General features: G+C 35.1%; 1 long non-coding RNA gene and 1 pseudogene across 7 annotated transcripts in view; one reads left to right on the forward strand and one right to left on the reverse strand.

The window, feature by feature from the left end:
* Positions 1–1,096: 1,096 nt before the first annotated feature.
* LOC148800650 (QWRF motif-containing protein 2-like) lies at positions 1,097–10,978 on the reverse strand (annotated as a pseudogene).
* A 968-nt stretch (positions 10,979–11,946) lies between these two features.
* LOC148800651 (uncharacterized) overlaps positions 11,947–26,710 on the forward strand; it is a 35,723-nt gene continuing 20,959 nt past the window's right edge. For 4 of the 7 annotated variants that reach the window (XR_016068658.1, XR_016068663.1, XR_016068659.1 and 1 more), the window contains exons 1-3: positions 11,947–12,927; positions 13,042–13,091; positions 13,181–13,237. This is a non-coding gene — a long non-coding RNA (uncharacterized LOC148800651). The other 3 variants (XR_016068662.1, XR_016068660.1, XR_016068657.1) reach the window with 3 other exon arrangements.

Consider the following 26,710-nt stretch of genomic DNA (forward strand, 5'->3'; position numbering starts at 1 on the left):
TTTAAATATGATTTCATATCTCTATTTTTTTTTTAGTTTTTCTAGATTGCTTGAGGTTTTAAAATGTTGGAAAACTATCATTTGCAATTTCTTCCTGACTAAGAATAGAGGCAGGGAGGCGAGGGCCTTAGGGAAATCAGTGCCTAAGACCCGATAACATCTCCTCAAAAAAATACATATTCGTTTGAGAGGGCCTTGCGATTCCCTTTGACAACAAAAAAAATTTTCTTTGAGAGGAAGGTAAAATCATTGTAGTGATAGTGATAATATCTGAGTTTCTTATATTTTAACAGAGAGAGAGAGAGAGAGAGTTTGAATTATTGGAAATAGAGAATTCAAAAGGGAATCGCAAGATATGATGGAGGCAGAAAATACATATTCGTTTGGGTCTGAAATAGACGTAATTCCCTCTTATCTTTAGTATGGTTATTGATCTTCATGTTTTGAAGTTTGTGCTTGGTAATACATTTTGTTTAGATTTAAAACTCTTTTGTATGTATTCGTATATGTAGTTATGTTCTCTAGTCAACGAAATTATTCTGTTTCAAAAATTCAAAGAATTAGTTGGGCAAAAATGACCAGTGATTTTGATATTCATAGTTGTGACAAGGGAGGTCTTTGTCTAATTTAAAAGGGTAAAATACAAAAACCTCCCTTGAAGTTTCTGACTATCATAAAAACCTCCCCTATAGTTTCATTTTAGCAAAACTATCCCCTTTATTTTTGAAAAATTCAATAAATACCTCGCTTCTATCAATGACCAAGACGGAAAACGTTAAAGAGATTATCATTTTTTTTCAAAATACCTAATTTACCTTTTCACGAATTAATGTGCATCTGGAACATTGTTCATCTTCTTCTCACCATGCACAATGATGATAGAATGGCGGTGCACTCCCCCCTCCAACCTTCCCTCTTCTTGAATTTTCCTCTGATTCTCTCTCTCTCCACCAACACGGAATAATACTATTCATCACTCCCCTCTCTCTATCATTCTTCAATATTCATCAATGGCATCTCTATGTCTCCTCTTGCTCTCCCTATTCTTCTTTTTTCTATCTGAGGCTTCCCCACGAGCCACTTTGTTTCCTCCTCATCACGAAAGATGGTGCAACCTACTAATATCTGACAACGTCTTGCTACCAGTAGTGGAGATGGTTCGAGGAGATGATATGGGACTATCGCTAAAACTCAATGGTTTCTTGGATGAAATAAGTTCTGGTGGAGTAGTCATCCTTGAACTAGTGTTTAATGGAGATTGAGGTGCTGGCCAAATGGGTCAAACTAATATTCCCAAATATTCTCAAGATCCTTTGCAAGGAATCGGTGGACCAATGACTAGGGCAAGAACAAAAAGGATGAAAGAGGCTTTACAAGGCTTAATCATGAAAGTGCATGACAAAGAGCCTGTTCTAGAAGATTCTAAGACTGTTCTGGAAGTGTCCAAAGCTTCACCAAGGATAATCACCTATCTTTATGTGCAAGATGATGAGCAAGGCTTGGATCTTGAAGAACAAGCTGGGAATCCATGACATAAGATGTATTGATGGGCTTGGCGCATGGGCATGATAAGAAAAGGCCCAATTCGCATGCTAAGATGTATTGATGGGCTTGTTGGGCTTGTTTTGTCTTGTTTTGGTTTACTTTGACTTTTCTATGCTTAGTTGTCATTAGTTGTAGTCTTTTAGAAGGATTTCTATTTCAAAGCATATTTGCTTTCCTAAATTAAAGGGATCATCATTAGTTAGGAGTTTCCTTATAAGATTAGGAGTTTCTTTATAAGATAATGATGTTTACATGCCTATATAAAGGCCACAACTATGTAACACGAAAATCAATCAATAATATAAAGGTATTTTCAGCAAACTTAGCTTTGCCTTCTTGTGTTCTTGGTAGAACACAATATCTTGACTTACCAAGGGAGTGATCAACCTTTGTGGCGTCTTCAAGATTGGGGTCTTTAAGGACTTAGTTTCCTTAAGGTTCTAATCTGATCAACTACAGCTTGTTTTCTAGCTTCTGGGTGCACATAACAATTTGATTCAAGAGTTCCTAGAGCAGGTCGTCTAGTGGGTTCTTATTAGTGTTCGTCGACCAGAGTCTTGTAAATGCCGCAACCGGCTATTTGTTTCCTGCCAAAACCTAGTAGGGACACTGATTCCATGAGGCCCAATCCGAGCTTGAGAAACCCCATTGTGCTCCTGTACTCCAGAAGTTCTGCCAGAGGAGCCACTCTCAGTATCAGATGCAGTGAGATTGGAGGGAACTGATGACCCATTTTTTGAATTGGCATCCATTGCAAACTGGTTCCTGTAAGCCAAAGCAATGGTAAGGAGATCAACATAAGGTTTGAATCAGCAAAGAGAAATGAAGGAATAGAGAGCGACCTGAAGAACTACGGAAATGGAGAGAGCAAGATTGAACACTATTACTGTCTTCAATTTTTCTTACGTCCTTTCCCTGAGGACTCGTACAAGAAAAGCAACTCATCTGTATAATACAAACTTTGCAAGGGAAAAAAAGGGGATGCAAGGACCCTAGACCAAATTCTTAAAAAAAAACAAATTTTTTCCCAACAAATCAAAAGAGAAAATTCAAGACCGAGAATGCACCTATGTTCTCCTCCCAGAAAAAGAAATCAACTCAAGGTCTTAAAGGGCCAGATTTAGTTGGAAATAGAATATTGGAATGAAAACAAAAGGAGAGTCAGAGAAAGATTGCTGAGAAAAGAATGAACTATGACTTTAATTTAACAAACCCCCATGTAATTTTGGAAAAAAAAACCTACGGTTACAAACCTCAACATGAGGTTTGTGGAATTGGCATCCATTGCATGCTGAATAGTCTTTACAAAGTCGACAATGCTTGAATCCTGATGTAATCTACCATCAAACGATGCCCTCCTACCTTCATCAATCATTGATTGTTGTAATGCACGAACCACAGTTCTAGATCTAATGAGTTTTTTCTTGTCAATAATGTAATATGAACTTCTTGTTAAAGGATTTGTCATTCTAGTTCTGCCTAACCAACACTGTTGATCAATGGGTTTTGAGTTCTCTATCTAATCTATTCCTCTAGGACCATCAATCTTCCCTCAATGGCATTGTCCTCCTCCGCTCTGGTGTAGCCTTTCTCGTATTACTCAAATTGGGCGTTGGAGCGGCCTTCATCTTATTAATCGAAAGTGAGAATGATTCCCCATGAAACGAAACTGATAAACTCCATGTAGAAGTGAACAACATTTTTGAAGCTACTGAAACTTCAGCAGCATTGCTCGTCCTCGTCGAATCAGGCAAGTGACATGGTGGGCCGAGGAGTGATTGGACACCTTTACTCGGCAGACTGAGACCATTTGATCAAAGATGACAATGGTGTTGAAGCGGTTGTCGAGGTAGTGGGCCTCGAAACAAGAGGAGGTGGGCATCATCTAGAAGAAGAGGAGGAAATAGAAGAGGTGGAAGTGGAAGGGGACATGTACCTAGAAGTGATTTCTTTGGATTTCGATCACCGAGAACCAACAACGCCATTGTCCTTTTCAAAAGGTAATAGGGGAAGCCTTTTTGGATTTCGATGAATCTATTCTTGTTGTGAGGAGGTAAGCGGAGTGCCTTGATGGAGAGGTCTATTGCAATTTTCTGAAGGGGGGAGTGCATTGCCATTCTACTGCAATGCGTGTGAGGAAGAAGATGAATAGTGTTCGAGCGGATCATAGAGAGATGAGTAAAATAGGTATTTTGAAAAAAATGATAATCTCTTTAACGTTTTCCTTCTTGGCCATTGATGTAACGGAGGTATTTGTTGAATTTTTTCAAAAATATAGAGGTTTTTGTTAAAATGAAACTATAGAGGAGGTTTTTATGATTGCCAAAAACTTCAGGGGAGATTTTTGTATTTTACCCAATTTAAAAAGTGAAAGAATGTTTCAATATTTAAGAGAAACATTGGAAGAGTTTTAATTCTTTTACCCTGTGTTTTGAAATGAAAGATATTAATGATGTGGCAAAATATGATTGGATGGTCCAATAAATTTCTTATACTAAGGGTTAGAGGATATGAGCCTATAGAACTCAGGATCGGTTTGGACTGATCTCGACTAAACCTTATTTGTAACGATTGGCACGGTATCACCCCTTAACCCAGTTACTGGTTAGCTTGTTTCTATTATTCCTCTTATTCGAAGAGAAGGCTCCTTTTGACGATAGATAAAAAAAAGCCTATTTCATTATTTCATAGAATCTCAAACATTTACGTGATAAAATGTTAAGCTCCATTTGGTTGTGGGATGGCAAGGGGAATTATGGAATATTTTGGAAAATTCCTCTCTTCCCATGTTTAGCTTGTGGGATGTCATGAGGTGGGATGGGAAATATCAATTTTTGGTATGTGGAGTCCCGCCATTTTTTTTTTTTTTGGGGGGGGGGGGACAAGTGGGAATGTAGGATTAATTTAGGAGAAGAAAAACACCTTTCTTGTAGTATTTGAAAGAGTTAATACTAGAACCATGACCCATAAATAAATTATTAATTATTTAATTTAATTAAAATAGATAATTTATCAATGAAAATAATTTCATGATTTAAAATTACCAATTAAATCATGGGTATTAATAAAATGTAATATTAATAACAACTTATAAACTAATAAAATGTAACATGTTAATTCATTAACTAATAATGGATTTTAAACAATTAATCTCTATAAAATACTAAATGATTAAAAAGTATTATTAACTAATTAATAATTAATTCTTAATTAATAATTGGGTAAAATATAAAAACAGATCCTAAAGTTTTTTGACAATCATAAAAACCTCCCCGGGGTTTCACTTTAATAAAATCCTTCCCTTCACTTTTGGAAAACCAAACACATACCTCCCTTTTGTCACTAAGCAGATGGAAAATTGTCAAGTTACAAAATTGCCCCTAACTAATTATGAGGACATAAGCATTATATTTTTAAAATGTCAAAAATGTCCTTCACTTGATTCACTCAACTTTAGATAAACATTTGTTACACCAGCCACAACTGATGATAAAGGAAAGAAATAGAGTGTCAAATATAGTTGGCGATAAAGGATGGAGTAATGAGAAAGAACAACCTACAGCGGAGGACATGGGAAATTACCCAACAATAGCACAATAGTCTTTTGCTAAGGCTAGAGAGAATGGAAAAGCTAAATGAGAAGGCCAAGGAGTTGGTTGCCACGACACCCGAACATGGAGTTCAAAGGAAAACTGAGCATGGAATGGAGAAAGGCCCCACTATTGGGGACACCCGCCTAGAAGAGTCCATTTTAATTAGCAATCTCTCTCTGGGCCTTCCAATTTTTCACTTCTTAAGCTGTTGATGCTGACATGGTGTGTTAAATTTTTCTAAAATATATTTTTTTACCCTTGAAATGAATCAATTTTGATTACTTTGATTTCTGTTTTGGTTGGTTGTTTGGTGGTGGTGATGGAATTCACCTCAGCCCCCACAAGCAACAAGGAGGTGCCCCACAACTAGAAGTGTAAATCGGCCTTGGACCTGCCCGAACGGCCTGGCACAACGATTCATGGGCTGTGCTAGGTTCGGCACGATCATGTGGGCCGTGTTGGGCCTGGGGTTTTAGGTTAACGAGCCAGCATGGCACGACCCAACCCGTATCCTGGCCAAGCATGGCCCATATATATTATTTATATATATTTTATTTATATTATATATATTTATATATATTTTATATAATATTATATAAATTATAATTATATAATAATATATAGTATATAATATATTAATAAAATAAATATTTTTTAAAATTTTACTATACTAATTTATTTAATTATTGTATATATAAGCAATTTTATACACAAAATTCGTATAAAATTAAAATTTTAACTTTTTTGTCAATTTTTTTTAAATAAATAGCTTTGGCCTGATGCACGACCCGGCCTAGCCCAAGACTCGACCCATGGGCCTGGGCTGTGGGCCGTGCTGGGTTGACCCCCAAAATTTTCATTGGGGAGGGTAGCACGGCCCGTAACGGCCCGCGAGCTAGTACGGCATGACCCACACTTTGCACGGACCACCTGCGGGTCATGCCGTGCTAGCCCAACACGACTCACTTTACACCTCTACCCACAACGTCACACAACACATCCTAGCTGCCATGTATTGGGAACATCTCTTGATGATAGTACAAGAAATGATAAGGAAACATCAGGAGATGTTCCGGTTGGGATGTGCTGTGAGACATTTGTGGGGTGCTGATTTGAACTAGTGGCATTATGAGTTCTACTTGTGCTTCCATGATTCCATCTCACGTTTGAAGAGAAGAAAAGAATTGATGTGATGCAAATAGTCAAAGTGAACAAATACCTCATTGATCTATTCACTTCGTAGAAATCTTGTACTTCGCCTCTTTATGTTCTGATAATTGATAAGAATCTGTTCATTCTCATTAAACTGAGTAATTAGCTTTTAGAAATGGTTACAAAACCAAAACTCACTCACAACCTCTTTTCTTATGAGTCATGGCAGACATGACCTCCTATATGTTTGTGTATTTCAAGTCCACCTTCAATAGGTGATCTTGTCTTCTAGGGTTCCATAAATGAGCTAGATACCCATCTCAGGTCCCTCTATGAAAAACTCAATTGTTAGATTGCGTAAGCGGTTACTACCTTCAACTGTGTGATTGATTCAGGTCTCAGGCCTTACAGAGTAACCTTTAAATGATCTATAATTTCTTCTTGTGCTCTCATGAAAGTCTATGGTTTGTTGAATGTTACCTCTCTTATTGATTCAATGGAGTTTCAGGGGAAAGTCTACGGTGGTTGAATATTGCTTCTCTTCTTGACTCAATGGAGTTTCAGGGGTGGGAGATTGAAAGAGAAGAAAGAGGATGACAAATGGTGATTTAGGTTAAAGTTTCTTTTAGGCTAACCTATACCTTTCCCTTCCTCTCCCTACTTTTTTCTTCAAACCAAACATAGCCTTAGTATTATTTTAGTAAAGGGTTTGACTATGATATGGAAAAGATATGGTATCTGAAAAATTATATCCAAAAAACTATCATATCTTATGTGAAATCATATACAAAAGGGAGGTATGTATTGGGTTTTTTAAAAGTTCAGGGAGGTTTTTGTTGAAGTGACAGTTCATAGGAAGTTTTTATATTCTACCCTTAGTAATTAATTATATATTTATTAGTATTATTTAATTATAAAATTATTTTATTAAAATATTATTGATTAATCTATATATATATATATATTAAAACAAAGCAGTCAAGAAATTTTCTCCTTTTTTTTGAAATTTTTATTTTTTTTATTCCATGTCATTTTTTAAAGAACTAATGAGATGCTCTCCTTCCCAAACAATCTATTCTCCTAAAATTTATCCTAAATTACCTCCCCACTTTCTGCTAAATCATCTCCAATTCCTATTTATCTCCTAATCTATCTCCACTATTTTCAAAACCAGACTAGATCGGACGGTCGGACCGGAAAAATCAGGAACCGGTCACCTGACTGGTTCCGTTTTCCTCCAAAACCGCTTTTTCCCCCAAAACTGTTGATTTTGGTTAGCAAACCGTTGAACCGGCTGGTTAACCGTTTGAATGGTTTTGACTGTTTTACAATTTTTAAAATTTTTTTTTGTCAGAACGGGCCGACCATTCGAGTCAAACGGTCAGACCGTTCAAACCAATAATCGAACCCTTGACCAGTTCGGTCACCGGTTCATTTTTAAAAACCATGCTTATCTCTAATTTACAAGAGAACTAACGGGGACCCATGCGATGCACAGGATTTTATATTTCTAAAACACATAAAACACATAAGAGTATACAATTGTTTTTTATTTCTAATTTTTTAAATAATGATTAATTATTTATATTTTATAATACTTTTATAACTTTTTAAAATACAAAAATAGCAATAATTTATTTCAGCTAAGCTTGTTCATCAAACTGATTTAACCAACCAGCCCAACCAACTCGACCCGAATTGCTTAGTTTCTAATATTTTTGGTTGAAATTGGGATCGGTTTCATTATGGCCATTTGTAAATTGACCAAAATCGAATGACCTAATCACAAATATATATTAATATTTTTATATTTTAAATATAATTTTTAATATGGAAAAGGGGTGAAATTCCCATATTTATTAGTCTCAAATATGTTATATTATAAATTTATTTTTTATTAATGTTAATATAATTTTTAAAATTTAAAATTAAGTTTTCAATATAATCTTTTAAACCAATTGAGCAAACTGAAAATTAACCCAAACCAATACAACTCGATTTAGTTGGTTTTCACTAATGGTCAGTAGATTTCGGGTAACCAACTCCCCAACCTGACCATGTCAATTTGGTTGGCCAAATAGCCTACAACCGAACTAAACCAGGTTGTGATTAACACTCATAATTTCATCTAAATTAATATTTTAATCTCTAATAAATAAAAGTAGTTTAACCAACACTAATAATTAAAAATTTATAGTGAAAATGCATAATAATTGAAAATATATTGATAATGAAAATAAAATAGATAACTAATAAAAATAAAATAATTACAAAAATTACAAAAATACTAAAAATATATTAAGTTATTCATGAATATTGTAATCACAAAAATACAATAAATATAATAAGTATAATATATTAAATTTAAAATGTTAAATAACGGTAGTTTAATATCCAGTAATTATTAAAAAAGAATCTGTTAAATAACAAAAAAAATATAGATTTATACATAATTATTGACAATATATTTATAAAAACTATAAATAATTGCTGAAAATACAAAAAATTATTAATTTTAGTATATTAAATATATAATAATTATAGATTAAGATCTTAAAATCATTATTAATGAATATTATTTTTTCAAAGTTATTTTTCTAGAATTATTAATTGATATAAGTGAAATTGGTTATTTAAAATATTATCTAGTTATTTAAATAATATCCTTATTTAAATTTTGTAATTTTAATTATTAATTTAATTTAATAATCTATAAAACTATAATTTATTCTATTATTACATAATTTCATTATTAATTTTGTAAAAATTTAAATTATTATTAATTATAATATTATGTTATGATTTTTTATTTTAATTTTTAAATTTATTACATAATTTCGTTATCTTAACTATTTAAAATATAGTTAGGTTAAAGTTTTTGTTCTTTAAAATATTTAGTTATTTACATATTTAAATAGTATATAAAATATTTAAAAATACTCATTATTTGATATTTAAGATATTTAGTTATTGAAACATTTAAATAATATTATATTATTTCAATGTTAAATTTCTGTTATTTAAATAAAAACTTATGCACTAACAATATAAATTATGATTTTCCATATTATTCAAATAAAATGTTATTCAAATAACAGAAATTTAACATTAAAATAATAAAATATTATTTAAATATTTCAATAACTAAATATCTTAAATATCAAATAATGAATATTTTTAAATATTTTATATACTATTTAAATTTTTTAAAGAATGAAAAATTTAACATAACTATATTTTAAATAGTTAAAATAACGAAATTATGTAATAAGTAAAAAAATTAAAATAAAAATCATAACATAATATTATAATTAATAATAATTTAAAGTGTTTACAAAATTAATATGTAATAATAGAATAAATTGTAATTTTATAGATTATTAAATTTAATTAATAATTAAAATTACAAAATTTAAATAAGGATATTATTTAAATAACTAAATAATATTTCAAATAACCAATTTCACTTATATAAATTAATAAGTCTAGAAAAATAACTTTCAAAAAATAATATTCATTAATAATGATATTAAGATCTTAATATACTAAAATTAATAATTTTTGTTATTTCAGCAATTATTTATAGTTTTTAAAAATATATTGTCAATAATTATGTATAAATCCACTCCTAATTACTGGATATTAAACTACTGTTATTTAACTATTAAATTTAATATATTAGACTTATTGTATTTATTGTATTTTTTACATTAGAATATTTATGACCAACTTAATATATTTTCAGTATTTTTAGTATTTTTGTAATGATTTTATTTTTATTAGTTATCTATTTTATTTTCATTACCAATATATTTTCAATTATTATGCATTTTTTCTATAAATTTTTAATAATTATTGTTGACTAAACTAATTTTATTTATTAGAGATTAAAATATTAATTTAGATGAAATTAGGAGTGCTGATCATAACCTGGTTTAATTCAGTTGTAGGCTATTTGGTCAACCAAATCGACATGGTCAGGTTGGGGATTTGGTCACCCGAAATCTATTGACCATTAGTGAAAACCAACTAAATTGGGTTGTATTGGTTTGGGTTAATTTTTGGTTTGCTCAATTGGTTTAAAAGATTATATTGAAAACTTAATTTTAAATTTTAAAAATTACATTAATATTATTAAAAAATAAACTTATAATATAACATATTTGAGACTAATAAATATGGGAATTTCACCCCTTTTCCATATTAAAAAATTATATTTAAAAAATAAAAATATTAATATATATCTATGATTGGGTCATTCAATTTTGGTCAATTTACAAATGGCCACAACAAAACTGATCCCAATTTCAATCTAAAATATTAGAATCTGGGCAATTCGGGTGTTGGTTGGTTAAATCAGTTCAATGAACAAGCTTAGCTGAAATAAATTATTTCTATTTTTGTATTTTAAAATGTTATTAAAAGTTATAAATATACATAATTAATCATTATTTTAAAAAATTAGAAATATAAAACAATTGTATACTCTTATGTGTTTTATTGTTTAGCTTTCCTTAACAAATTCCGTGCATTGCACGGGTCCTCGCTAGTTAATTAATTAATAAATGTTATTAGAATTGATTCTCCCACTATCTTTCCTTTTTAATAAAAACTGAAAGTCTGGAACATAAAAAATATCTACTCATTTTTTCTTTTTTTTTTTTCCATCCCTTTCTAACCTTTCCCATTTCGTCAAAATCTTCCCACAAATCAAACGTAGCCTAAGGTATGAATGGCAACGGGGCGGGTTCGAGGCGGGGATTACACTCCCCATCCTCGATCATGACCCCCAAATCACCCTCTGTCCCCATCCCTGATCCCTGGCGGGGAAAGGAATCTCCCCTCCATCCTCGACCCTGATGGGGATGAATTCCTCGTCGGAGACCCAAATCCCCGACGGAGTGAGAGGTTGAGACAAAGAGATTGAGATTGAGAGAGAGAAAGAGAGAGAGAGAGGACCATTGGGATAGTTAAGATCGGCGAGGAGAGAGAGTTCGATGGGTGACGACGTCACAACGACGACAGTCAGCGACGATAGGCGAAAGTTAGAAGGACTGACGACTGAAACTCTTCTTTATCTATTCTATATCACTCGAGAAGGCACGAAGCTAGGGTTTTGAGTCTTCTGCGGCGACGGCGGGCGACAGTGACGACGGTCAACGAATCGGTGACGAAGAGTCAAAGACGAAAGCAAGCATGAAGCTAGGGTTCACGGGTTTAGTTGTTCTAGATGCAGAGTTGAGAGTTCTCGACTTCTCTCTTCTCTTTTTCGTGGGTTTTAGTTTAGTGTTTTACACTTTTACTATTTTTCAAGTTTTAATAATTAATATTTTAAAAACAAATAATATTATATAAATATATAAATTTATAATATATTATATATATTATATATGATTATATATAAATATTAATCGGAGACGTGTTGGGGCGGGGATTGCATTCCCCGTCCCCGTCCCCGTCCCCGATCGGGGGATTCAGGGTAGCCTCATCCCAACCCCGACCCGAACCCTGCCAAGGTAACCCCATCCCCGACCCCATTGGGTCGGGGAGCCCGGGTACCCGTCAGGGACGGGAAAATTGCCACCCCTATCCTAAGGTTTTAAAAATGACATATTCCTAAATGGTGGATAATCTGTTTGTATTTGATGTGGAAACCAAATCTTATTTCTTTGATTTTGGTTGGGTTTCTTCGCAAAAATCTAATTGCCAAAACTTGTCCGTTGCTTTTCAAACACCTCATATGAACACTTGCCCGCTCTTCTTGACTTCACGAAGTACCATAACTTCGATTTAGGATAGACCTCATTGGTCGTCCATAGCTTCATACTGTAGATCTTAGAATGCTCATCTATGTCGTAGGGAAGAGCCCTCTCCACCACCTGATATTGGTGAAACCTAAAAGTCACAATTTCTGCGAGAGGAGAAGAAATATTAAAACCCTAGAAGCTTCTTTTTCTCTCCCTAGTAGTTTAGTGAGTCTTGTTGAGATGACTCTCAAGTCTCAATGGCAACTTAGAGATTGTAACGGCGACCATCAACTCTTCCGATCTCTTATCTCTTTGCACCGACAATGTCTATGTGCTATTTGAACCGACAACCACCACTACGCGATTCTGCAATACTCCATATCTCTTGTAACCGCGACCTTAGGCTTGCAGCGGCAACTTCCACCCACCTGAGCGGCAGCTGAATCGGGGTAGGCTCTCTTGGATCTTGCAAATTCCATTGAAACCGAATATGTATTAGTGAGGTTTCTGTTTTGTGTCTCAGTGGATAGTGCAATCCCTTGCCCGTGGAAGTTATGCCGCATGAAATCTCTTGGGGTTTCACTCAAGCAAGCCTGGAGTTAGGGTTATTCTACATAAACATCTTTTAAATTCTGAGTCTAGAAATTTGAAAGTAGAGAGTAGATGTACGGTATGGACTGTTAAAGAAGTCAGAAGGAGATCCAAAGACATTACTTGGAGAAAATTAGTTTTGTTTTTGTGTAGCACTGAAGGCATCAAGGGAAAGAACCGTTGGTTATCTCCTGGAAACGATTCTGATTGTGTGAGAGTGCAGAAGAGTGGGCGAGACTTCTTCTACAAAGAAACTGAAGAGCTTTGGGACGAAGAAGGGCGTCGCTCTTAAGCCTGGGGTACATTATAAATCCTTACTCTATCTTTTCTACTTTCTATTTCGCCCTCTTTTGGTGTTATTGTTTCATTTTCTTGGGTACTAGTAATCTAAATCTGCTGTTTGAATGTGGTAGATATCGTTGTGGGAATGTGCAATTTGTTAGGAATCACATCATGGATCTCTGTGAGTAAAATATCTTGAGCTTCAGTGGTCTTCTTTGATCTCTTTTCGTGATTTGTTTTGTGATTATTTTTTTGGTTTTGATTGATCAGGCAGCGAGTGCCAGGTGAAACAAGCAGGCGCATTAACAGAGTGTACCCTTGCTTGAGGTATGTATGAATATGTCAATGTCTATTTCTTTGATTTCTATAACCATAGATCGTAAGGAAAAAACCACAAAAACAAAATAACGAACAAAATATTCACACAGGGCGGCATTCAGTGAGTTTTTTTTTTTCTTTTTTTATTGGCAACACAAAATATATCTTTCATAATTTTAATCCAGAATGTATGATTTTAAAGAAAATATTTGGATGGTGGTCAATAGTTCTGTTTGAACTCTCTAAAAAAATGATCCATGGATGGAATCGTCTAAAGACATTGGATCATGCAAGCTTTTGCTGTAAGCCCTCTTATGTAGGAGCCATCAAATTATGGGTACTGATATTTTAGTATTTGCTATATGGTAAATATTCAAGGTCCCAGTCAACAACTTTGGGTCCCTTGTCTCCATATACGAGCCAATCTGTTCATCCTAATCTTCTTTAATGGAAAACAAGGATGATGTGCCTAAAGGAGATAAGCTTCTTGTAGGCTCCTGTTATTGCAAGGTGCCTCTCCACCTGCCAAGTATCTCTCTCACCAATTAGGCTTCCATGCATGCCTCATTGGATTTGTTGGCTTTTGTGGAAGTTGTTACCATGGGGTCTATGTGGTGCAGAATTCATTTAGGGAAGGTTTCCCCTAAGTCAATTATATGGTTAATGTAATCCTTTCCCCCTTTTGGTGTCTGATCATAAACTACTTTGTAGCAAGCTAAGTGGATTAAACTAGATTTTCAAGGATCAGAGATTCAGTGTGCTTGGGTTGGTAGGGTTGTCTTCCTAGGGAATTAAACATTGGTCTTAGGATTGTTAACTTTTCAATTGCTTGACCCTCATCAACTTGGCTCTTTTAGAAGAAATGGATAAAAAAAAAAAACAAAATTGATGCTACTTATGAGTTATGGCTTAGAATATTATTGGTTGATTTTATCTTCCCCCAAGAACTCCATTTCTATTTCCATAGATGCTTAAGAGAGGGATGATATTCAGATCCCGCACTAATATCACAATATATATATAGATATATATTGAAAAATAGGAGGAGAGATAGTTGATTCCTAACTCCTAAGTTTTATTCAAAACTAATTTGTAAGCTTTTATTAATGGCTTAGTTGCTTACCCCTGCATAAATACACGAATATGACTAACAACAACAAAGAAACTTGTACTTCTTTCTATATATGGATAGAACCCACAACTCCTTTTATGTGGTAGTAAAAGAAGCTTGCCTTGGAGTTTTAAAGAACACGAGGATCAAAGGCTGATTTTTTCTAATACTAAACAAACCACAATCAATGGAATTCCTAAAGTTGTTTTTTGAAGATAAATAAAAGGGAAAATTCCCGATTAGTACCCTATACTTTGGGCCTAGTGTCACTTTGGTCCCTGAACTTTAAAATGCGACAATTTAGTACTCAAACTTTCGAAATGTGCCAATCCAGTACCTATCATTGGTCAGCTGTTAAGTGGCATACAAAAGGACACAAATGCCCTTCGAGTGTCATTCAGTTTTCTTTATCAACCATTAGAACTAGTTTTCCTCCTTCTCCCACCACTTCAACAACCATCGATAAATCTAACTCATTCAACCATATCCACCATCCCCACATGCTCAGGAAATGCACCTAACGTTCTCTCATCTCCATTAGAGCCACTCAATTCCAGCCCTTTCATAATGAGCAGGATACTTATTTCTGTAGAAGAAGATGATGAACAACGTTTTGAAGGGTAATTTTATCATTTTCAAATGCCATCACGTGATACACATAGTTGACGGTCTGTTAACAATAGGATTGGCACATTTTAAAGTTCGGGGACAAAGTGGCACTAGACCCAAAGTACAGGGTACTAATCGAGAAACCTAAATAAAATATAAAAATTATTCAAAGAAGAACAATGTATAGAAAAGGTGATGAGAAATCACCTATACCAAAAAATTATCCATAGATTTCTATTTCTATTTACTTAATTATTATCCATTGATTTATCGAGATCTTGTGTCTAGCCCAAGTTCAACGGCGGATTTCAATGGAAAGCTAATGGAAGGAGGTCTTTGTCTCATGGTCATAGTACAAGCGGTCTTTGTCGCAAAATAAAGTACAGAGGGGGTCTTTGTCATAGACCCCATAATATAGTCTTTGTAATTTACCCAAAAAATAATTTAAGCATCAAAGATTTAACAATGATATGATTTTAAAAATGATGAAATAAAATCACTCGGTTTACTCATATAGTTGGGATGAGCTTGAATCTCTGCCTAAAGAAGATTTTGGGACTTAAACAAATATTTTGTGCTTTACCACAAAAATAGTTAAATATAAACTAACAATATTTCTTCTACACAAAGTACATACATGTATGCATGGATGGATAAGTGATTAAAGGTAAAGTGGGCTTGGGTTTAGTTAATCTAGGCTAGGTTTAAGCTGAAGCCTCAGTAAAGGCCTAATCACAAGTAAATTGGGTCAAGTTCTCATTTTATTGTTAAATCCAAGCCCAACCCAAAGCTGGAAGATACAACAAGTCCAATCGGTGCCAAGGCAATGAAGTAGAAACCAACGGTTTATTGAATTTTTTTTGAGTGGTTTTATTGAATTTTACTTCCCTGTAATATGAAAAATCAAAGTGAACAACCTGTGAACGAAAGAGGGAATCGATTTACCTTCAAAACAGGGGATCTCTTCCCTACCCTAAATTGTGAAATATGACCGTTAAGAGTGTCTCGTTGTTCTTTTCCCAACGGCACTGAACTGAGAAGGATTCGCTGACAGAGATATTATCCTAGGGCACAGAACGACAAGGCCTTATTCACAATTCCAGTTCTTGACATATCCCTGTTTCACTGATGATCGTCGGATGAAGTTATTAGTTCTTTCTCTTTGGGTCTTCTTCAAGATCTGGTTTCTTCATCACAGTCTTTCTGCGGCACTGAACAACAGGTTTAGACAGATCTAGTTCTTAAGAGAGTCTTGTTTCACAATCTCGCCGAGTAAGGTTATTGGCTCGATAATGCTCGCTCTTCTTAAGATCTGGTTCCATTGATCTATCTTCTTTCTAATTTCTTATACAACGAAAAATGCATTGATCTGTTCCATTGGTTCTGTTTTTTTGTGGTTTCCGTTTTTTGTCTTTGAATGGAGATTCGAACGGCTTCACTTTTGATTTTAGTTAGGTTTCCCCCGTTTTTTTTTTGGTTTGGAGAACTTGCTTAGTTTGATTTCAACTTGCTTACTCTTTGCCTCAAAAGAAAATCTCTAGTTATTTTGATTGACTAATCAGTAGGACTATTTACCTTTGCTTTCTTCTTTTTTCTTCCTTCTATTCCGAAGTCTATGCTTATGTTCTGGCTTAATTTCATATAAATATAGTTATAGATGTATAATACTTATCAGTGGCATCGGGTTTAGTGTTCACAGTAACTATTTAGAAGACCTTCCAGTGTACCTTTTTGTTCAATTCAGGTTTCACAGAACTCTGTCAAGATAATTTCATTATGTCTCATATTGTGATCTTTCTTTCTCGTTTTATCTATTGCTTGAATTTCTGGGTTAAGCAGTGTTTCAGAGGATTCTATTAAGAATTATTTTAACTGTGTTATTTATATTTGATTCCCGCAATTTTTCCTTGTGGAATTATGGTGCACTAATCCAAAATAGTTAACACGAGATACCCTTTCCCATGGCAATAAAATAGGTGGATCTTTCAATTCCAGCAGTCTCTCCACCTCTTCAGCTCTTCCAACTCCCAGTTGTTTGCATTCCTTCTGAATTTGGTAGCCCCAACTACATTATTTCCAATCTGTTCATAGCAGTCCTTGATGAAACAATGCTCCTTGGCAGGCTTTACCAAGAATAACTTTTGATCATTGGCCAATCTCTTTGTCCAATGACGATTTAAGGGGAAGGGGTCCATCTCCTTTCCAGTTTGAGAATATGTGGCTTTATCACCCAGGATTCAAAGAAAAAGTTAGGGAGTGTTGGACAGAGAATAACCCAAGGGTTAATTGGGAGGGTATGAAGTTCCATCTGAAGATAAAACATTTGAGAACAAAAATCAAGGATTGGAACATACAATAGTTTGGGAGACTAGAGGAAAAAAAGCAAGAGCCAAGAGGTAATTGATCAAATTGAGATCTTGGACAATAAAGAAGTTGAAGGAACCTTTGGAAAAAGGGAAAAGCAGGAGAGAGGGACCTTAAGGAAGGCATTGGAAGACATCTTATTTAAAGAAGAAATAAGTTAAGGATAGAAGTCCATACAGAATTGGATAAAAGGAAGGGGATATTAATACAAAGTTCTTCCATGCTCTAGCAAATGATAGGAGGAAAAACTTCATTTCTAAGTTAGAGATTGAAGGTGAAACAACTAAACAACTAAAGCACTAGGTCTAGATGGGTTTACGATGGCTTTTTTCAATTCTTTAGTAGAGGGGGGGGGGTAATTAATCTAGGGTTGAACTCAACATTCATTGCATTCATTCCGAAAAAAGTTGGGGTAAGTCATCCTAAGGAGTTTAGATCCATCAGCTTGGTTAGTAGCTTGTATAAATTCATCATTAAGGTGTTATCTCAAAGACCTAAATCTGTGCTCCCTTCTATTAACTCCCCAAATCAAGGAGCTTTTGTTATAGATAAGCAGATCGTTGATCAAATTCTAATTGCCAATGAGAGTGCGGAGGAGGTGAAAAGAAATGAAAAAAAGGGCTTGGTTTGTAAACTTGATTTGGAGAAAGCTTATGATTTGGTGGGTTGGGACTTTCTATTGGAGGTAATGAGATATTATGGGTTTAGAGATAAGTGGTGTAAGTGAGTTCAAAGTTGTGTAAGTACTTGTCACTATTCAATTTTGGTAAATGGTATAGTTGTGGACCACTTCCTAGTTATCAAGGGAATTAGACAAGGGGACCCCTATCCCCCTTCTTAATCACCTTAGTAGATGATGTGCTTGGTATCCTAATCCAAAGAGCAAATAGTAGGGGTCTGGTGAGAGGTTGGAGAGTGGGAAGGGAAAGAGTGCTTATCACTTACCTGCAATTTGCTGATGAAACCATATTATTTTGTGAGGGAGATGATAGAAGATGGGTGGGGAATCTGAAAGTGGTGATCCAAGTGTTTGAGAAGATGTCAAATATGAGAATTAACTTCAATAAGAGCTGAGTGGTGGGGATCAATATGGATGAAAGAGAGGTGTCAGAGTGTGTAACTATTTGGGGCTGTGAAGTATTTCGGTGTATATTGACCTTCATTGCTGAAATCAGAAATCTTCTTTCTTCTTGCCGATTGTCTTTATCTTAGGCTGATGTTCTTGTTTCGGTAGTGTGCAGTCTTCTTGATCTGATAGGGTACTTCTCTGATTTCAATCTTGTATATTAGATTTCAGATCTGTCTATATTAGCTTTCAGTTTGCATATTGTTCTTTTTCTTGAGGCTTTTCTTTTTAGGTAGATTGTTGTTCCCTTTGTTTTGTAGATTGCTGCTATATTAGTGTATAACAGTCCCTATTTCTTAGGATTGCTGATTGTTTGATAGATTTCTTTCTTTGATTAGTGTACATTAGTTTCTTTAGTACTTTGATAGAGGAGATGGCAGCAACCAACCATCAATGGCATTTCGAAAGAGCACAAGTTAGGAGGCAGCAAGGTCTTCACAATGTGGACACATATACAGCTCTATCTACGCAAATAGGTGCTATCAGCAACAAAATAGATGAGATGCAGATGGTAGCCATGCATGTGCAGTCCATGACTTGTGATTGGTGTGGGGGAGGCCCTATCAGTACTGATTGCCAAGTTGGCAATCAGTCTATGCAGCCTCCAGAACAGGTAGACTTTGTTGGCCACTTTCCAAGGCAGCAATACAGTGAGTACCCTTGTGCCTTTAACCCCGGATGGGGGGGATACCCGAATCAGTCATGACCAAATCAGCATGTGCCGAATCCCTTCCCCCAAAACTTCTATTAGCTGGAAAAGAAATCTAAAGCTGATGACCAAGTTCATAGCTAGTGCTGAAACAAGATTTCAGATCCAAGAAGCAGCAATAAAGAACTTGGAGAAGAAAGTCGGGCAGTTGGCACAAATAATTTCAGCAAGAATACCGGGCACTCTACTAGGTAATACTGAATTGAATCCAAGAGGTGGTGAGGAGCTGCCAGAGGTGGAGAAGAAGGCAAGGGCTGAAAACAAGGTTAGCATGTTGGCCGACACCTGTGAGCTTTGCATACAAGAGGGAGGAGCTGCAAGGGAAGAGAGTGAAAAGATGCAAGGCATGGCAGCATACCTGAATGCCAATCCACAGTTTCAAGGGAAAGAGTGTCTCAAGTTGGATGGCTTGGATACCCCGCCAATACCAACAAGCAAGCCTTCAACCCAAGAGCCGCCCCCCTTGAGCTGAAACAACCCCCTCCACATCTGGAGTATGCTTTCTTAGAGGCACCATCAGCCTTACCGGTAATCATGTCAGCAGCCTTAACCCAATTGCGGAAAGACAAATTGTTGCGGGTGTCTCGGGAACACACGACAACTTTAGCTCGGAAGATGTCATTGATGATGAGGTTAGTGGATGTTTTCAGGTCAACGGTCAGTACCTCACTAGAAGGTCGAGCTTTAGACCAAAAACAAGCGCTTGTTGGGAGGCAAACCAATACTGATGAGCAGTCATAAACTCTCTTAATTGTTTTCTGCTTTTCTTATTCGTAGCATTTGAGTTCAGTGTTGTTGCTTAGGCTGTTAATTGGGTAGATTGCTGCTTTCTATGTGTCATTCATATCGTTTGAGTTGAGTTTAGTTTTGTTGTTGTCTTAGGATGTTAATTGAATAAGTTGCTGATCTCTCTTTCTAGTTTTATGTGATTCTTAGTAGCTAGAGGCTTCCTATCAAAAGAGTTATTGCAGAATTTAGAATAATTTTCCGGGAAGTTTTCTAAACCCCTCTCCTTACTTGATAATGTTCTTCATGCAATTACCTCTCATTGCTGGATTTAAGTGTGGGGGAGTTAGACTGTGGCTATGCACTTCAATCAGCCCAACACTTATATACATGCATTGACAGGCCAAATAGACTGAAAATCCCCTCGAGATCATTGTTGTTTATTAGGTGAATTCAAAGAGGGAATACAATGAGTTGAGGGAGACCACTGTATGTGTCAATTTTTATTCTTGTGAATGATCCAACTGAGCACAATGCATGAAGTTAAGGGAGTTGAATATAACTTTCATCATGACCAGCCCTAACTACCTTCATGTGTATGATGCACTTGATTGAATTATTAATGATCACTCAAGCTAGTCCATATCTGAATTGCTAATGCATGAGGTTCAACAATTGAAAAAGGCAAAAGAAAAAAAAAAAGAAAAAGGACAAAGTCCAATTGACTCCGCTGTCATGAACTGAATAGTAAAACTAGCGGTTTTTGATATGAGTTTAGTCCCAACTCCGCTATTCCGAGCTGAATAGTAAAGCTAGCAACTTGGAATACGAGTATTGTTATTTGCCTCAAGCCTGTGACCAGTGTGAGATGGAGCATAAAATGCACTCACACCAAAAAAAAGAGAAAAAGAAAAGGAAGAAAGAAGAAAATACCCCGTGTGAGATGGAGCATAAAATGCACTCACACCAAAAGAAAAAAAGAGAGAAAAAGAAAAAGAAGAAAGAAGAAAATGCCCCGTGTGAGATGGAGCATAAAATGCACTCACACCAAAAAAAAATAGGGGAAAGAAAAGAAAAAAAATTCAATGACGGCTGAGGTTCAAAGGGACAAAAGTTAGTTGAACATTCAATGAGGTGCAGTGATAGATTTGAGACCTACCAAAGTGATGGTTAATTTTGGTGGTCAAGGAGCTGATTTACATATTGAATGGAAGTGAATGTTGGAACTTAAAGAATCTCATATTCTCCCCTTCCTTGGCTCTTATGTATGTGATAAGAATGGTAGTTCATAGGAATGGATCAGAATCTTACACAAGTTTACCGACTAGTCAATGCATTCTCCTCCTAAAAGCTCATCCGGTAAATGGTGAGAATAAGGGGGGATGATTAGTTTATGGCTTATGTCTTTGCTTGAGGACAAGCAAAAGCTTAAGTGTGGGGGTGTTTGATGTGTGCACAATTTACATATAAATTCTGATGTTTTATGCATGGTTTTGTGCTGATTTGTGTAAAGTTTTACCCCAAAATTGATTTGTTGGCCCGTCCAATCCATCAAAATTGATACGGGTCCAATCCAAAACCGGTCCATTGACACCCTTATATATAACTAAAATTGGGGGAAAAAGATAAAAGAATTTACCACCAGCTTCACACTGTTTCTTGATAATAGCACCCTCAGTAGTTTGATTCTGTCCTTGGGCAACTTTTTAGCTTTCTAGCTCCCTTTTGAGTTCAAATCAGTACGTCGAATTTTCTCACCGGTGCTTGTTGGATGTTAGCTTGTAAAAGACCCAGAAAATGCATTATGTCATGAAATTTGTGTCCACATGCTGGTGTTGACAAAGTACTAGTATTTTAATCCACACCAACACCAGCAAAGAGTTGTTTAAAATTCAAAGTTAACCAACCACATGGTATTACTTGTGCATCTTAGAGGAGTATCTTCTAATTCTATTTTTATTTGGTTACTTGAAATGGATTGATTGTTGTTTTAGATTCATGTTTAGAAAGAAACACCAGGGGTAGGGGTATTGTGTTACTTTTCTTGTCAATATCTATACCCAATATGTTGTAAGTGTGAATTTTGAAAGCGAGAATCCTTCAAGATTGCTAGAATGTGGTGTATTTTTGTTATAAGGTGTGGATATCCTGTCCCATCCCAATAATAAAATTTTACTTATTTATTTTACTAAACCAAATTATTCATTTATTTGTTTTAATAAATTAAGTAAATTAGATTTTTATTTATTTAATTTACTAAATTATTCAAGTAATTAATAATTTATTTAACTAATAAGTTATTTCTCTCTCTCTCTCTATATCTCTCTCTCTCTCTCTCTCTCTCTCTCCCTGAGCCTAATATTTAGGGCTATCAATAGGTTAGGTCTCAATTGGGATTAAACCGGTCCACGGGCCGTGCTAGGTTCAAGTCGGTCTTTGCCTTCATATTAGCAAAACATATTCAAGCCCAAGTCTGAGCCTGGGCTGGCCATCAAGCCTAGACCTTAAGCTTGAGGCCGACCTGCCCAAAGCATGACTAGGAAATTTTAATTCTTTGTTTCTCTCATTTTATTGCCTAATCATTTATATATTTATATTATTAAGTTAAATAATTTTATTTATTTATTCTTATTAAAAAAATTTGCTAAAAATCCCTCTTCCATAATTGTTGCTAAATTTCTAATTACTTGTAATGATGCCATTAATAAACATCTATTATTTTATTAAGTTAAAAAAAATATTTATCTAATTAAGGCCAGGTTCAGGCTGGGATTTGTCTTTATATCAAAAGAACAGGGGTGGAGGCAGGGGGGACCCAGGGGAGCCATGGCCCCCCTATGGCCCAAAAATCCCCACTATTCCATGTAAATTTCCTAGGGGTGCAACTTTTCCGGGTTAGGGTTGGGATATTGTCAAAATTTCAATAGGCCCAACCTGAAGCCTGAGCCCGAAACATGTAAACTGTTAACTCGGGACAACCCGACTTGCACCCCTAAAATTTCCCCTCCCCCACTCTCCACCCCAATGGGGTGTCCCTTCTTTAACCATCCATATTTATTCCCCCCAGCCCCCCAAATTCCACCTTAGGTTTTGGCCCCCTCATGAAAATTTCCTAGCTCCACCCCTGCAAAAGAACATATTCAAGCCCAAGTACGAACGCAGCCCAACTGTTGGCCCTAAATATTGAGTCGAGCCTGGCCAAGGAATTATTCTTGTTGGCGATGATGGAATCAGGTAATGCTTTTGATTCTCAATTTTATTTTGATAGGCAAGTATTCTCTTTCTTTGTAATTTGAGTTGGTTCAGATTGATGTGTTTGCCTAAATTTAATAAATCTGTTATAATACCTTTTTTAGCCTTTTTTTCCTAATTAGACAGAGAACTATTGTTGGTTGTATTTTGCAATAATTAATAGATGTTTGAGATAGTTTTAGGGACTTGTTTGATGCTTGAATATCGTGGTTTTGTTTCTTTTTTTATTTTCCTTTTGAATTTTGGTTCATTCGTGCAATCTCTCTCTTTCTCTCCCTAGGCAGATTTTTAGGGACTTGTTAGATGCTTGATTATTGTGGTTTTTTTCTTTTATTTTTCCTTTGAATTTTGGTTCATTTGTGCAATCTCTCTCTCTTCCTCTCCCTGGGCAGATTTTTAACTTTCTAGCTCCCTTTTGAGTACAAATCAGTATGCCCAATTTTCTCACCGGTGCTTCTTAATTTTCATTGGTCATTTAATTGTTCAGAAGGAAAAGGTTTGCGGTTTGCCAACAGTCATGAATTTTTAGCAATAATGACCCTGTCCAAAACTTTATTCACATCTCTCTGACAAATCAATGTTGGACACATTACTCTAACTCCTCAAAAAATTACCAATTGAAACAGAAATCTTTTCTATTGGGTTTTTGGATGAAATTGAATGCAATTAGTTATTAATTGGAGATATGCTCAGTTTGGTTGTTAGCCTGTAAAAGACTAAGAAAATGCAATCTGTCATGAATTTGTGCCCACATGCTGGCTTTGACGAAGTATTAGAATTTTAATCATACCAACACCAGCAAAGAAACATTTGAAAGTTTACCACATGCTTTGAAATGGATTTATTCTTGTTTAATGTTGTGTGAATATCTTCTTGTCAATATGGGCACTCAATTTGTTGTTGCAAGTGTAATCTTCTAATGCTGTTATTATTTGATTACTTTAAATGGATTTATTTCGTTTAAGACTCATCTTTATAATGAAACATCAGGCGTAGTATGCATTGCTTTTCTTGTCAATATGGGTGCCCAATCTGTTGCAAGTGTGAATTTTGATAGCAATTCATATACTTTACCCATATGATCTACAAGCTCTTTCCAGATTGCAAGAATGTGGTGTATCTTTATTATAAAAATTTGATTCAACAACTTATGGTTGTCTGTACTCACTAGATGATTTTCCTAATGAATAGATTTGTAATAACCAATTACATGGACGCCATAGATACCATGGATATTTCTTTATTTTTTTATTTTACTAAATTAACTAAATTACTATCTACAGATTTTATTCATTTAGTTTACTAAATTATTCAATTAATCTTTTTTTGGGCTATCAACAAGTTAGGTCTAGAGTGGGATGGCATGTACCTGTCCTGTCCCAATAATAAATGAAAACTTATTTATTTATTTATTTTACTAAACTAAATTATTCATTTATATATTTAAATACATTAGATAAACTATTATGTATAATTTTTTATTTATTTGATTCAACCTGACACCCTTTTGTGTTTAAGGCCCAAAGCCAAGCCAAGCTCGACCTAGCTTGGGCCAATTCAATATTTCTTTTCATATTGCACATTATATAATTTAAAGTTACAAGGGATTGAAGGCGGAAAGAGAGAGAGAATTGTAGGAAGAAATGTATAAGAGATTCTTGCCAACGACAAGGTGGAGGAAGGAGCTGCTTGTCTAAAAAAAAGAGGATATTATTGGAAGAAATTGGTGGAGGTTCAGCAATCAAAATCAGAGAAGAAAAAAGATCAATGGTAGTGTTAAGCAGGGAGGCGATAAGCTGGTTGAAAGGGTTCATTGATGGTACAATTTTTGCCATCACTGAATCTGGGTGGAAAGCAGAACTTGATTTGATAAAGAAAAGATTTACAGTGGAAAAGAAGATTAACAATAGGGGAGCTTTCATTCAACTAAGTGAGCTCTTTGGAAACGGTGAGAAACAGGTGGTGTGTATTCTAGAAGCAAAGGTAAGCAAGGTTGGGTCATGTTTGCAGGACCCTTGGATGACTTTGAACAGAGGACATGGTTTCTGGAAAAGGAAAAGAACAGCACTGCTGCTATGCCGGACACTGCAGTACCTGAGCAAGCTTCTAAATTACAAAATGGAGTGGAGTGGTAGAGAAGGTTGAAGGCCTCAGTGGAGCTACCGTGTGTTCGAAGTTGGTGTTAGATGGAACCTGGAGGATTGGAGAGGAAGAAAGGTAATTAGGGTAGAAAAGAAAGTGCAAGACTGGAATGGAGTTCTTTTTGATTTAATGGTGGCTCTCCCATCGGTAGAAAAGGTTATTCTGATTCCGTTTGAGGAGAAAGCAGCTGTCCTTGACTTGGGCTGCCATATTGAGGTTGTAACCAGATTAGAGACACGCGACCATTCAAGTATTAAAGTAAAATATTTTACAAAATTAAGTAAAATATTATCGGATTTCTATTTTTTAATTTACTAAATTATTCAAGTAATTAATAATTTATTTAACTATTTAGTTATTTCAATCTCTCTCCCTAAGCCTAATATTTAGGGCTATTAGTAGGTTAGGATTCAGCTTGGATTAAAATTATTAATGGGATCAATAGAAAATATTTCTGCACAAGTCTGAGTCCAGGCCGAACTTCGGGCCTACATCTTGAGCATGAGCCTGAAGTTCATATAGAGCCTGAATCATGGTGAGGAAATTCTTTGTTTCTCTTATTTTCTCACCTAATTACTTATATAGTTATGCTATTAAGTTAAAAAAATATTTACTGAATTTACTAAATTATTTTAGTTTATAAACAAATTTTCTCTCTCTCTCTCTCTCTCTCTCCCTCTTGAGTTGTTACATATTTAGGGTTGTCAATGGATTGGGTTTAGATCTAGATAGCTTGGATATTTATTTTTCCAAAAGTATTTTATTATCCATAGTACATCTTTGTACATGTGTAAAAGGGTCAATTACCCAATGATGGTCTCAGCTATGACCTAGGGTCTTCAGGAAGGGGTAGATTGGATATGGTCTTAACTTTTGTCATTTTTTCTTTTCTTTTTTTTTCCTTCCATCAAGTGGCTTCCCTCAGACTTGAATGCGTATTCTTCTGGGTTTTTCTGTTTGGAGTGCTTGAGGGTGGTTTTGGATGTTGGTTTTGTGGGAGAGGGTGTTGTTCTATTGGGGTCTGAAGTGGTTTTGTTTGTGCTGTCTTGAGTCTGAGTTTGGTGTGTGCTGGTTGTTTTTTTTTTTGTTGTCAAGGGGGTTTGATTTTGGTGGTTTGTTTGGACTTCTGGGTTTTTTATCAAGTTTCGGTTGGGTTGGAGTGCTTTTGTGGGAGTTAAAGTTTGTTGTTTTCCTCTCTCGAGTGACTACTGATCACTCTCCTTTAATAATTTCTTTCTTCCTTTTTAATAAATTTTATTTTATTACCAAAAAAATCCTGTATTTTTCCATTTGTAACCCCAAGATTTTGCTTTGTACATGAGCCAAGCAGAAAAAGGCCATGTATTTTTGTTTGTGGAATTTGTCTCTTCTTGATATTATATATTAATACATTATTTTCTTGATCAGAAAGAAATTATAACCTTTAAACTTCTTTTGTTATCC

This window comes from Nelumbo nucifera, chromosome 4, assembly GCF_055504915.1.
Source record: "Nelumbo nucifera cultivar China Antique chromosome 4, China Antique-T2T, whole genome shotgun sequence".
Lineage (NCBI taxonomy): Eukaryota > Viridiplantae > Streptophyta > Magnoliopsida > Proteales > Nelumbonaceae > Nelumbo > Nelumbo nucifera.